Consider the following 14,665-nt stretch of genomic DNA (forward strand, 5'->3'; position numbering starts at 1 on the left):
GGATACCAGAGACTTCATCAAAGCCAGAGCTAGAAGTCTCTGTATTTAACTGTTTCTCCTTTGCCATTGCCACCTAACCAAGCTATCTGCATTGGGTTTGTATTATGTGTGTGGTTAAGTTTCTTACATCAAAACAGATGAATAGGATCTTATGAAAGTAAATCCAGTGTAGGTCTAGTTGTTTTGTTGTGTTCAAGTTTTCTCTGTCCTTTTTCATCTTCCTAGTTGTTCTGTCCATTACTGAAAGTGAGGTATTAAAGTGTCCATCTATTTATTGTAGAAATTTCAGTTCTGTACGTTTTTTCTTCATATATTTTGGTTAGTTTGGACAAATTATAGAATGTCTGTATTCCCTGCCATGTGCAAAGTCTGTCTGGTCTGCTCTGTAGTCATCTGACTGAACAGGTATTTCCTTAAATGCCTTGAACAAGTAAGTCCATGTTTGACAGATGGATTGTGTGTGATTTTAGCACATTTTCTACTTCCAGCAGTTTACAACTATTCCTTATTCTTTACTTACTGCTTGTCAAGGGACTCAGAATTAGAAACAGATGAGGAATTGGGACCTTTCAGACTCTTCTTAAGTATATTCATAGCCCTGCATATGTCTGTAGTGATCTGTACTCCAAATAGTATGTCCTAGTGTTTTCAAAGCCCCACATAGATATCTTATTCCCCAGCTCATCCTTTTATGTTTTTTTGGTCACATTCTTTTTCCCCTAACTGGTATCACTTCAAACAGGTGTGATGTTGAAAAATTGCCAAACACCCTGGGTCTACAGGGCTTTACCACTGAATGAACCCTGAGTCAGGTCAAATTACAAGCCCTGTGAACAAGGTGTTTCCAGTGAGCTGACAAACAGCTCATCTCATTTCCTATGGGTAAGGTTTAGAGTAACTACAAACTCAGTCTTCCCATTTTGGTGATTTCTAGGCTGCTAGTTTTCATAACTCCCATGGTTGCCAGGGTGATGGTTTTCAAGGCAAATGTGAAAGTAAGCAGTGAAAGAAGAGACTAAAGCAAATTGAACACCACAAAGCTTACCATTTTTACTGAGACTCAGTAGCTTCTCCTGACTAAATGCTCCTTGGATTATTGTCTTTGACTGATTTTTTCCACTTTTTAAAAAGGTGGCTTTGTCCACTTTTTGGTTGCATTGATGAAGCAGTGAATTTTCACTTATTTTGATCTGAGCTTAGTTGACACACAATGTTACATTAGTTTCAGATGTACAGCTTAGTGATTTGACAAATTTATACATTATGCTGTGCTTATCACAAATATAAGCTGTTGTCTGTCTGTCCCATTATATCACTATACAATGTCACTGACTGTATTCCTTATGTTCTGCTTTTTATTCCTGTGACTTACTCATTCCATAAACTGGAAGCCTGTATCCTCTCTCCCCCTTAACCATTTTGCCCAACCACCTACCCACCTCCACTATGGTAGCCATCAGTTCGTTCTTTATATTTATAGTTCTGATTCTACTTTTTGTGTATTCATTTTTTATATTCCATTTATGAGTGGAATTATATGGTATTTGTCTTTCTCAGTATGAATTATTTAACTTAGTATAACATCTTCTAGGTCCACCCATGTTGTCTCAAATTCTCAAATGGCATGATCTCATAGTTTGTTTGTTTTTTTTTTATATAGCGGTATAGTATTCCATTATGTATATATACCGCATTTTTCTTATCAGTTTGTCTGTTGATGGACACCTAGGTTGCTTCCATGACTTGGCTGACGTAAATAATGCTCTAGTAAACATAGAGTTGCATATGTCCTTTCAAATTAGTATTTTCATTTTCCCTGGGTAAAAAACCCAATAGTGGAATTACTGGATCATACGGTATATCAATTTTTAATTTTTTTAAGGAAACCATACTCTTTCCACAGTGGCTGTAACAATTTACATTCAAAAGGTCCTTACTCCACAATTTTAAAACAATCATATCAAATTATTGATATAAAATTAGCAAAGTACTAAAAAAAAACACTTAGTAAAATTTTCTCCAAATGAATTAAGATATCTCTATTATCTTATATTTATTTAAGAAATTAAATCAGTAGTCAGAAAAATTCCCATGTAGAAAATGCTGGCCTGTATGACTTCACTGGTGAATTATTTCAGATATTTCAGCTAAAAAAAGAAAAAAAAAGTCTAGGTTTATCCAAAGTCAACAAGGATTATTCATGTAAATTTATAAAGTTACCATAATCTTATAGCAACACTTGCCATAGATAAGGCAGGTGTTTAAAGTTTAAACTTCATTCCTAAATGTATATGCAAAATTCCTAAAATACCCCAGGAATAAAAAATGTATTGTCAAATGAGAAATCCAGCAAGAGAAACTTGCCATAAGTATTAGGAAAACAAATTATAGAATTGTCTTTATATATGCAATAAAAAACATTTAATAAAATTCAAATCCATGCAAGATCAAATAACTCATGGTAAGCTAAGAATGTAAGAGGACCTCTATATTCTGATAAAGCTTATCTACAATAATACCTACAGTAAATATTATTTTGTTAATGGATCTTTGAAAATATTCTCTTTGAAATAATGGGACAAGACAAAGTTTCTCCTTTTTTAAAAGTTTAATTATCTAATTTGAGAGAGGGAAAGAGCTGGGGGGGGGGGTAGAAACAAAGGGAGAGAGAGGATCCCCAGCAGGCTCTGCACTGACAGTACGGGGCTCCACCTCATGAACCATGGGATCATGACCTAAGCCAAAATTAAGAGTCAACGCTCAACCGACTGACCCACCCAAGCCCCCAAGACAAAGTTTCTCCTGATCATTATTGCCATTTTACTAAATGTCACAGCCAGTATATAAGGCCAGAAAAATAAATATAATGAGTATGGATCAGAAAGAAAGGGATACAATCCTTCATTATTTGGACAGTACATGCCTGCATTTATAGAAAATAGATAATAAAATATTAAAATTAGTAAGAATTTAGGGGCACCTGGTTGGTTCAGTCGGTTAAGCATCTGACTCTTGCTTTCGGCTCAGATTACAAACTCACAGTTTGTGAGTTCTGGCCCCCTGTCTGGCTCTGCACTGGCAGTGTGGAGCCTGTTCTGTATCCCCTCTCTCTTTCTCTCTGCCCCTCCTCTCCTCATGTGTTCTTTCTCTCTCAAAATAAATAAACTTTAAAAAAAAGTTTAAAAGAATAAGAACTTACAAATTAGTATAGAATGTATTTATAATTCTATAGGTCTCAGGGAAAAAAACCTTAAAACTTTACTGGTATAAATACTACCACGTAACTGAAAATAAATCTAAAACCAGATTTACAAGCTCTCTTATTTAAAAATATATATGTAAATAATTTTTTATTTATATATAAATGTTGGTATATTATATACTTTATATCATAAGTATATCATCTCTACCACAGTTGATATATAGATTCAGGGCTATAGGAGAGTATGAACAGGAAGGGACACAAAGGGAGTTTTTGGGAGTAGCTTCCAATGTTCTAGTTTTGCCCAGTTGTTGGTTACATGAAGATCACTTTATAACTATTTATTAATCCATACGTAAATATTTTATGCACATGAACTTTTTCTGTGTATGCTACATTTCACAATAAAGTCATTAAAAATAAAGCAGAAAAATAAGTTTATAAAATTAACTGACTTGTAGTCAAACTATAATAACATGAAGATGTTTGTAATATAATTCCCAAAGAGAAAGCAAAATGTGTAGGTCATCGTAATTCATTCAGGGGATTTAAAGGATAACAAGAGATATTTTTCATGGAATCGGTTCTATTTCTACTATTTCCTAAATTGGGAGCTGTGCCTTCATTCTGTGTCATCCCTTGCTGTCTTTTCTCTGTTGGCACTTTTTATCCAGAGATCCTGGCTTGCCCCACCTCACTCATCTTCTGGCCTTCCATCTATTCACCTGTGGAGTGGCTCTTTCAACTTCAGCGCTTTCCTCTTTCTAATCAATTTCTGCCTTTTTCTTTCTGCTTTCCAACATTTCAGTGATCCTTTTGTTTGACTTACTGACGCTTTCCACTTATTGTTCTCATTTTATTTTCTTTGCAATTTGAAATACTTATAGTGTATATTCTTTTCCTGCAATTTCCCTTGGTTTTTATCTGAGCTCATTCTCAATTGGTTTGGTCTGAAACCACACATGTAATGTGTCCAGTGACCTCTTCAAAAGCATCTCCAATACCTTCTTCTAAACTGCCTTAATGTTCATGCTGCAAACAGCATGGTGAGTCATGCTTCCCGACTTTCAGCCTTTCTCCCTAGGATCGATATTTACTCACTGTCCTTTCTGACATATTTTTGTATTTGCTTTAATAACTTCCTCTTTACTTTCTAATTAGAATGAGAAGCTAGCCAATGCTCTATCTTAAAATCTCAGTTCTCCTCACATCTTCTCCCTTATCTTGTTAACAAGTCTTTAGATTTTATTAACTGCATAGAATTGAGCTATTTATTTCCTTTTCTCCATTAAATCTGTAGAAAACATCCTTTTAAAAATATTGAAAGATTTTGCATTTAGTATTGTACTTGCTTCTTTCATACTCCGTACACAAACTAAATATTTTACTTCTTATTTTATGCCAGTACTCCCTTACTATAGCCAGATTAAGTCATGACATGGCTGTGCAAGGCTGTGTTCATCAAGGTTCAGGTTAAGCTTCTTAAATTGGCCAAGATAGGGTACAATATGCTGCAGCAACAAACAACCTCCAAATCTCAGTGGCTCATCATAAGGTTTTTTTTCTTGTTTACACACTAAGTGTCCATAATGGATTCGCATAGGTATTGTGGCATGTTGTCTGTAGTCCAAAGCCTGATTTGACACAGAAATCTCTATCTGGAATATTGATGTCCTGTGACACAGGAAAAGTGATACAATGGAAAATAAACTGGCTTTTAAAACATCCTGAAAGTGTTTCATCCCCAGGCACATTGCATTGGTCAGAGCAAATCACATTGACTTCAAGGGACCATGGGATTACAATCCAAACAAATGTAACATAGTAACTGAATACAAATAACTTAAGGGAAACAACTGTCTTACATAAGATTTCCTAGTTAAGCAATCTATGTATTAGTGATGGCTCTGTAACCTATGGTTAATTAGGGTTTTAGGTTGATTCTCTCTTGGTTTTCTAAAAGTATTTTCATCATCTGCATGACTGAAATGGAATCTCTATGTCCAGGTACAGACAGTGGAAAGAGGAAAGTGGATTTAGAGGAATTCATTCTTAAGACCCAGCCCAGGAAATAGTTTAAATCATATTGCTTACATTTCATTACTATAAAGTTTGTTATAAAATTTTCATGCGAAATTATTGGGATTTTGACTGAAATTGTATCAAATCTGTACATAACTTGTGAAGCTCATATATTTATGATATTAAGTTTTCCAAGCCATAAAAATGGCATTTCTCTCCATCCATATGTTTGTTTTCCATAACACTCCAGAAAGGCCACATATAACTCCCAAGGACAATGAGAAGTGCAGTTTTGCTAGCTTAGAAGGAGAGAATGAATTTTTATTTTATTTTATTTTATTTTATTTTACTTTTTAAACCTTTATTTTTATTTATGTATTTGAGAGTGAGAGAGAGTGCAAGCAGTGAAGGATAGAGAGAGAGGGAGAGAAAGAATCACAAGCAGGCTCTGCACTGTCAGCACAGAGCATGATGCAGGGCACAAACCCAGGAACTATGAGAACATGACTTGATCCAAAATCAAGAGTCAGACGCTTAACCAACTGAGCCACCCAGGTGCCCCGAGAATAAATTTTTAAAACATCTCCAGTGATTCAATGATAAAATAAGGCAAAATTAGGAGTAAGCTTTGTTTTGCTGAAATGTACAATATGGGGACCCATAGTTTTCTTTTTTTTTTTTTTAAATAGGCTCCACACCCAGCATGGAGCCCAACACAGGGCTTGAACTCACAACCCTGATATCAAGATTTGAGCTGAGATCGAGTTGGATGCTTAAAAGACTGCCCCCCCCCCCCAGGCACCCTGGGACTAAGGCTTCTTAGATTGAGTTTTCAACATTATATAACAAGGAACCTGAATGTTTTAGCGTATACAAGACATTAAGACATTGTATCTAACTCATCATTTTTTTAATGTTTATTTTTTATTTTTGTAAGAGTACAAGTGGGGGAGGGGTAGAGATAGGGGGGCAGAGGGTCCAAAGCAGGCTTTGCACCAACAGCAGCGGGCCTGATGTGGGTCTCAAGCTCACACACTGCAAGATCATACCTGAACCTAAGTCAGACGCTCAACCAACTAAACCACCCAGGCACCCCTAACTCATCATCTCAATTTATATTTACAGATATTCTTCTCATTAAATGTGATAAATTCTTTGGGATATATACTTTTACTAATTACTTTAAAAATGTGCTTATTTTCCATAACAAAAAGATAAAATATTAAATAAATGAATAAATAAACAAATAAATATGTATATATATAAAGTGTATTTATTTTGAGAGAGAGAGAGAGAGAGAGAGAGAGCAGGGGAAGGGCAGACAGAGAGGAGGTGAGAGAGAATTCCAAGCAGGCTCCATGCTGTCAGTGCAGAGCCTGACATGGGGCTCAAACTCATGAACCGTGAGATCGTGCCCTGAGCTGAAATGAAGAGGCGAAAGCTTAACCAACTGAGCCACCCAAGCACCCTTTAAAATATGTTTTTAATTATATTCATTCTTTTTCCAAGGTTTGCACTTTGTTTTAATATTTGGACAGTAAAAATAAAATTATAATAAATAAAGGATTAATGTCACTAAACAATACTGAATGTGACTACATTATTGTCTTTTTTCCTCTCAACAACAAACAACTTCAAAGTTCTATATATCTATGATGAGTTCAAATTCTGTTTTCCCTGTTTCTATTATTGCTAATTCCCTCATTGTTTTCACAGTATTTGCCTTGCAATTTATATTTTATATCCTGACTTTTTGTTCACCTGAAATAGCTATTCCTTCTAGAGTCTGAATGCTCTTTGCCTCCAAGATTTTAAATCTATTTTCTCATGTTATTGTATTAGTCTTTGACACATCTCAATGTTAGTATTAGAACAAGTTTATTGTTTTCTCCATTGATTCTTTTAAACAAAGACTTTAACATATTATTTAACTAAATTTATTATTTCATAGACACCTACATGTGGGAATTGTGAGGTTTGTTTCTAAATTGCCACAAAATTTACAATAGAAAATATTAATTAAAAAAAATTTTTTTTGTTTATTTTTGAGAGAGACAGAGAGATAGAGTGCGAGCTGGGGAGGGTCAGAGAGAGGGAGACACAGAATCCAAAACAGGCTCCAGGCTCTGAACTGTCAGCACAGAGCCCAACATGGGGCTGGAACCCACAAACCGTGAGACCATGACCTGAACTGAAGTTGGACACTCAACCAACTGAACCACCCAGGTGCCCCCCAATATACTATTTTTTTAACTGAGTGCTATCACTAAAGAAAAAAGTGTAAAAAAGAATTAATAAGATGAAACCACGTTTTCTTCTAACACATAATATTGCATATTAGTGACAAATGTCCCACAACAATATTTTGTTTTTCCCATTAGTGTTTTTATAGCCCATTGCAATAGACAGTTTCCAGAAAATGCAGTATTGTCTATGCAATACAATTGTAAGCTACAGCACAAATCAGCATAAACACTTTTAGACTTTATCATAAAAGAACTTAATAATACATTAATTCCAAAAGCCACTCCTCTAACCATAGCTCTGTAAAAGATGTCTGGGAATATTATTTAAAGCCTTTTGTCCCTGTCCTATTCATTTACACTGAAAACAAATCACAATTATGATATTAAGGCAGCTTTTCTATATTTAACAAGAAATAAAAGGTTCATTTAAAGTAATAACACTTCGTGTTTTTCTACTATAATTGCCATCAATGTGTGAAATTATTCTGAAAGGGAAAATGATTTAATAAAGATTTACATGGAGCTAAGAAGAAACATTGAGCGTTGCCAATGGTAGATATTTTGGGGAGTATTCTCTTTATGTAGAACAGTATAAATAAAATGGTTGCTCTGTGGTAACATCTAAATTTTAGAAAGACAAGAATCATAGATACTGCATTCCCTACAAAAACCGGTTAATATCAGGAATAATTAATAAGCATTCACTCTTTGCTGACCACTAGAAAATGACTGAGAAAAGGAAAGACTGGAGATAATAAAGAGAAACCAAAGATACACTGTTTTTGTTTTTCTTTTTAGTTTCAAGTTTCTACTTCAATTCCAGTTAAGTAACATACAGTGTAATATTACTTGCAGATGTAGATTCTAGTGATTCATCACTTAGATACAACACCCAGTGGTCATCACAAGTGCCCTCCTTAAAACTAATCACCCATTTAACCCATTCTTGCACCCACATCCTCAGCTTGTTCTCTATAGTTAAGGGTCTGTTTCTTGGTCTGCCTCTCTTTCCCCTCTATGTCCATTTGTTTTGTTTCTTAACTTTCACGTATGAGTGAAATCATAAAGTCTGCCTTTCTCTGACAGACTGATTTTGTTTAGCATGATACTGTCTAGCTCTACTCATGTCCTTGCAAATGGAAGGATTTTGTTCTTTTTTATGGTTGAGTAATATTCCATTGTATATACATACCACTTCTTTTTCCATTCCTCAGTCCATGGACATTTGGGTTCTTTCCATAATTAAGCTATTGTTGATAATGCTACTATAAACATTGGGGTGCACGTATCCCTTTCCAATTAGTATTACAATGAGTACAATTGCAGGATTATAGGGTAGTTCTATTTTTAACTTTTTGAGGAACCTCATACTGTTTTCCATTTCTGTATTATCCATTCATCCATCCATGGACATTTGTGCTTTTCTCATAATTTGGCTATTGGTGATGATGGTGCTATAAACATCAGGGTGCATGTATCCCTTCAAATCAGTATTTTTGTGTCCTTTGGTCAAATACCTTGTAGTTCAATTGTGGGATTTCAGGGTAGTTCTATTTTTTAAATTTTTGAGAAACCTCCATATTCTTTCCCATAGAATCTGTACCAGTTTGTATTCCCACCAACAGTGTAAGAGAATTCCCCTTTCTCCACATCCTCTCCAACATCTGTTGCTTCCTATGTGTTAATTTTAGCCATTGTGACAGGTATGAAGTAATATCTCATAGTTTTGATTTGAATTTATTTTATGATGAGTGAATTAGCATCTTTTCATATGTTTGTTGGCCATCTGGATGTCTCGGGGAAAATATCTATTCATGCCTTCTGCCCATTTTTTAACTGGGTTATTTGTTTTTTGGGTGTTAAGTTTGATAGTTCTTTATGTATTTTGGATACTAACCCTTAATCAGATACATCATTTGCAAATATCTACTCCCATTCCAAAGTTTGCCTTTTAGTTTTGTCACTGTGCAGAAGCTTTTTATCTTGATGAAGTTCCAGTAGTTCATTTTTGCTTTTGTTTCCCGTGCCTCCAGAGACTTTCGAGTAAGAAGTTGCTGTGGCCAATGTCAAACAGGTTACTGCCTGTGTTCTCCTTTATGATTTTGATTTCCTGCCTCACATTTAGGTTTTTCATCCATATTAAATTTATTTTTTTGCATGATGTAAGAAAGTGGTCCATTTTCATTCTTCTGTATATTGCTGTCTAGTTTTCCCAACACCCTTTGTTGGAGAGACTTCCTTTTCCCTACTGGATATTCTTCCTTGCTTTATTGAAGATTAGTTCTGTTTGTTTTCTATTCTGTTTCATTGATCTATGTGTCTTGATGACTATAGCTTTGTAGTATCATTTGAAGTCTGGAATTGTGATGCTTCCAGCTTTGCTTTGCTTTTTCAAGGTTGCTTTGACTATTCAGTGTCTTTTATGGTTCCGTACAAATTTTATGATTGTTTGTTCTAGCTCTGTGAAAAACGCTTGTGTTATTTTGATAAGGATTGCATTAAATGTGTAAGTTGCTTTGGGTAGTGTAGACATTTTAACAATGTTTGTTCTTCCAAACCCTGAAAATGGAATGTTTTCCATTTCTTCTTTTTTTAATACTTTTTTTATGTTTTATCTTAAATTTGAGAGAGAGACAGAGAGAGAGACAGAGAGAGAGAGCGAGCAGGGGAGGAGAAGAGAGACTGAGACAGAATCTGAAGCAGACTCCAGGCTCCAAGCTGTCAGCTGATATTTCCTTTCATTCTATTTCATGGAATAATTTGAGAAAAATAGGTATTAACTCTCTCTAAATGTTTGGTAGATTCCCCTGTGAAGCCATTTGGCTCTGGACTTTTGTTTGCTGGGAGATTTTTGATTATTGATTCACTTTCTTTACTGGCTATTGATATATTCAAGTTTTCTAATTCTACCTGTTTTGGTTTTGGTAGCTTATATGTTTCCAGGAATTTATCCATTTATTCCAGAGTGCCTGATTTGTTGGCATATAATTTTTCATAATATTCTCATAATTATTTGTATTTCTGTAGTGTTGGTTGTTATTTATCCATTCTTATTTATGATTTTATTTATTTGGATCCTTTCTTATTTCTTTTTGATAAGTCTGTCTAGAGGTTTGTCAATTTTATTAATTTTTTCAAAGACCCACCTCCTAGTTTCATTGATATTGTGGGTTTTTTTTCTTTGTTTCTGTATAATTTATTTCTGCTCCAAACTTTATTATTTCCCTTGTTCCAATGCCTATAGGCTTTATTTGTTTTTCTTCTAGCTCCTTTAGCTGTAAGGTTATGTTGTGTATTTGAGATTTTTCTTACTTTTTGAGGTAGGACTGTATTGCTCTATACTTCCTTCTTTTCACCACTTTTGTTGCACCCCAAAGGTTTTGGATCATTATGTTTGCATTTTTATTTGTTTTCATGTATTTTTTTTCTTTCTTATTTGATTTTCTGGTTGATCCACTCATCCTTAAGTAGGGTGTTCTTTAGCCTCCATGTATTTGTGGTCTTTCCAAATTTTTCTGTGATTGATTTCAAGTTTCACAGTGTTGTGATCAGAAAGTATGCATTATATGATCTCAGTCTTTTTGTGTTTGCTGAGGCATGATTTGTGACCCAGCCTGTGATTTATTCTGGAGAATGTCCCATGTGCCCTTGAAAAGAATGTGTGTTTTACCTCATTAGGATGATATCTCCTGAACATATCTGTTAGGTCCATCGGGTTGAATGTGTTATTCAAAGCCATTGTTTCCTTGTTGATGTTCTGCTTAGATGATCTGTCCATTGATGTAAGTGGGGTTTTAAATTCCCTTACTATTATTGTATTATTATCAATGAGTTCCATTATGTTTGTTATTAATTGTTTTATGGATTTGTGTGTTTCAAGTTGGGGACATAAATATTTACAATGTTAGATCCTCTTGATGGATAGGCTCATTTATTATGATGTAGTGCCCTTTTTCATCTCTTATTACAGTCTTTGGTTTAAAATCTAGTTTGTCTAATGTAAACATTGCTACTCTGGCTTTTAAATATGTATGGTAAATATTTCTCCATCTCCTCATTTACAATCTACATGTGTCCTTAGACTCATTTTAGTCTTTTTTTAGGCAGCATATAGATGGATCTTGTTTTTTTATCCATTCTGACACCCTATGTCTTTTGACTGGGGCATTTAGCCCACTTACATTGAGAATAATTATTGATAGATATGAATTTAGTGCCATTTTATTACTTGCTTTGTCATTATTTCTGGAGATTTTCTCTGTTCTTTTCTAGTCTTTGTTGCTTTTGGTCTTTCTTTCCCACTCAAAGAGTGCCATTTAATATTTCTTGCAGGGCTGGTTTAGTGGTCATGAACTCTTTTAATTTTTGTTTATCTGGGAAACTTATTATCTCTCCTTCTATTCTGAATGACAGCCTTGATGGATAAAGTTTTCTTGGCTGCGTATTTTTCCCATTCAGCATATTGAATACATCATGCCACTCTGTTCTGGCTTGCCAGCTTTATGTGGAGAGATCTGCTGCTAACCTTATTTGTCTTCCCTTGTTAGTTAGGGACTTCTATTGTCTTGCTGCTCTTAAGATTTTCTCTTTGTCTCTATATTTTGCAAGTTTAATTACAATATGTCTTGGTGTTTGGCCTGCTTTAGTCGATTTTGTTGGGAGTTCTCTGTGCCTCTTGGATTTGGATGTCTGTCCCCCCCCCCCCCCAGATTAGGGAAATTCAGCTATAATTTTCTCAAATAAACCTTCTGCACTATTTTCCCTCTTTTCTTCTTCTGGGACTCCTATGATACAAATGTTATTACACTTTATGAAGTAACTGAGTTACCTAAGTCTATATTCAGGATCCAATATTTTTCTTTTTCTGTTCTTTTCAGTGGCATTATTTTCTACAATTTTGTCTTGTGCATCACTTATTTATTCCTCTGTTTCTTCCATCTTCGTGGTCATTACATTCAGTCAGTTTTGAATCTTGTTTATTGCATTTTTCATTTCAGCCTGGCTAGTTTTTAAACTGTTTTATCCCTATAGTAAGGGACTACCTGGTGTCTTCTATAATTTTCTTAAGCCCACCTAGTATCCTTATTGTTGTTTTAAATTCTGGATCAGGTATAGTACTTATATCTGTTTTCATTACATCTCTGTCTGTGACCTTTTTGTTCGTTTGTTTTTTCTTTTGGGATGAGTTCCCCCAGCTTGGCATTTCATTGAGGTCTCATCTTCTGTGTTTTCTGAAAGCCTGTTTTGTTTCCTGTTCCTGAGAGTAATGGCTTTATGAAGAAGTCATCTAATGTCCAGGGCCTGGCTGTTCAGGGAATGTCTCTGGTGCATGCTATGTACACTCTGCTGCTGTGTTTTGTGGCTCTTTTCCTCAGGTCAGTCCTTTGCAGAGTTTCTCCTTGCCTGCAGTGAGGAGTGTTTGGACCTTTGCCAGAGTGTGGTAAGTTTTAACTAGGTGTGCTCTGGTTTACTTGTTAAAAGAGACCTGATGCTATTTCCACTAGACCTGCAGTTTTGCAGAACTCTATGATCAGTTGATATACAGGCGGGGGGAGGGGGGGTGGGGGCAGGTTGTACTGGCCTTCAGAGGAAGGAGCACTCTGTGCTGGGTCTCACACACATTTGCCTGAAAAAAGCAGCACCAGCAGAATGGAGGGGGTGGGCTTGTTGTAAGCAGTTTAGGCCACCAGTGTTGGCATTGTGCTGCTTACTGAAATTAGTTTAAGCTGAGGGTTGGAGAGAAAAATGGTGTCAGCCAGCTCCCTAGTCCTCAGAGAGTAGAATTTGCACCCCACACTGTCTGGAAAACACTCACAGAGGAGAAAATTGTTTCCCCTCATGTGTCCCAGGTGTTCCTCATATTGCTGCCTTCAACCTGTCTGTGCCTGAGCCATCTACCTACCAGGCAGCACAGTGCACCTTGAGGTCTATTCCAGGCAGGCAGGCTGAGTTTTAAAACTCCAAGTTTTAGGGACCTGCCATAGTGAAGACCCACGCTCGTCCTCTGGGGGACCATCTAGCCACAATAGGATTGATGCAGGTTTGTCTCAAAAGGGCAGTCCCACCAGAGCAAAGGGCCATGGAGTTTGAAGTAAAGCACAGCAAAGAACCAGTGTCCAAGTTAGTTACCCCTCAGCAGGATTTCCTGTGCCTATGCTGAGGGGTGGAGTTGGGGGTCAGTGGTGCCTGTCAGCTCTTTTGTTCCCAGAAAGGGAACCTTTACCACCTCTCCCAGATGTACTCCAATAAGGGGAATCTGTCTCTCCCAGTGCATCCCAGGAGATCCTCAGATTGTGCCATCTGCCCCTCGGCTATCTGCCCTCCTCCACAGGAGCACTGCAGCACCCTTGGGGCTCCACGTGCTATGCTATAGACCTCTAAAACTCCAGCCTTTGAGCACTGCTGGTTGCAAAAACTAATGAAAACCAGCACCTCTTGTCTTCCAAGTCAATGGCTCTGGGAAAGTGTTTTCCTTGTGTGATCCCCTGTGCTCTCCCCTCTCTCTCTCTTTCTCTTTCTCTTCCCTCTCTCTCTCTCTCTCTCTCTGTGACCAGGACTCTCTCCTGTCTATAGCACCTGCAATTCGTTTCTCCCTCAAATCATGTCTTTGCACCTCCTGCCTTCCACAATGTGGCCTCTTCTCTCCCTCTAGTTGTGCAGTTTGTTCTGTCAGTCCTCAGATTGATTTCTTAAGTGTTCAGAATGATTTCATGCTTATCCAGCTGTGTTTGAAGGAGGAGGCAAGCCAATGGTGCTCCTACTACTCCACCATCTTAGAGCCTCCTATCAAAGATACACTATTTTCTTCTATCTTCCATTTTTTGTCAAATATATGAGAAAGCCTAAATTCAAAGAAATACATTCAACATTGAATGTTAATATACAAGCAGTATAAAATGGTCAATAATTATTTTTTGTCTCCTCAATTCTCTTTAGAAAGTGGATTTTTCTTGAGATGAGGATCTTAACTGGATATCACTAATTCTAAAAATGAGCTAGTAACAAAGCATAATATTATTGTGTTCATCTTTTGTCTAGTGTCATCTTTCTTATTTTTTTGTCTTGTGATTAATATAATTTTATTTTTTTCCTATTACTTACCTAGTCCAGTCTTCTAGGTAAATATGGGCATCTTTCATTTCTATTTTTAGCTTTGTCTTTCTCAGTTTATGTCTTTGCCATTTTCTGTATTGCA

General features: G+C 36.1%; 1 protein-coding gene across 7 annotated transcripts in view; it reads left to right on the top strand.

Annotated features, from left to right (window-relative positions):
* The window catches only part of LOC109499872 (high mobility group protein B1-like), an 807,961-nt gene that overhangs the window by 659,553 nt on the left and 133,743 nt on the right, over positions 1-14,665 (top strand). The window lies entirely within an intron of this gene.

This window comes from Felis catus, chromosome B2 (genome assembly GCF_018350175.1).
Source record: "Felis catus isolate Fca126 chromosome B2, F.catus_Fca126_mat1.0, whole genome shotgun sequence".
Taxonomy (NCBI): domain Eukaryota; kingdom Metazoa; phylum Chordata; class Mammalia; order Carnivora; family Felidae; genus Felis; species Felis catus.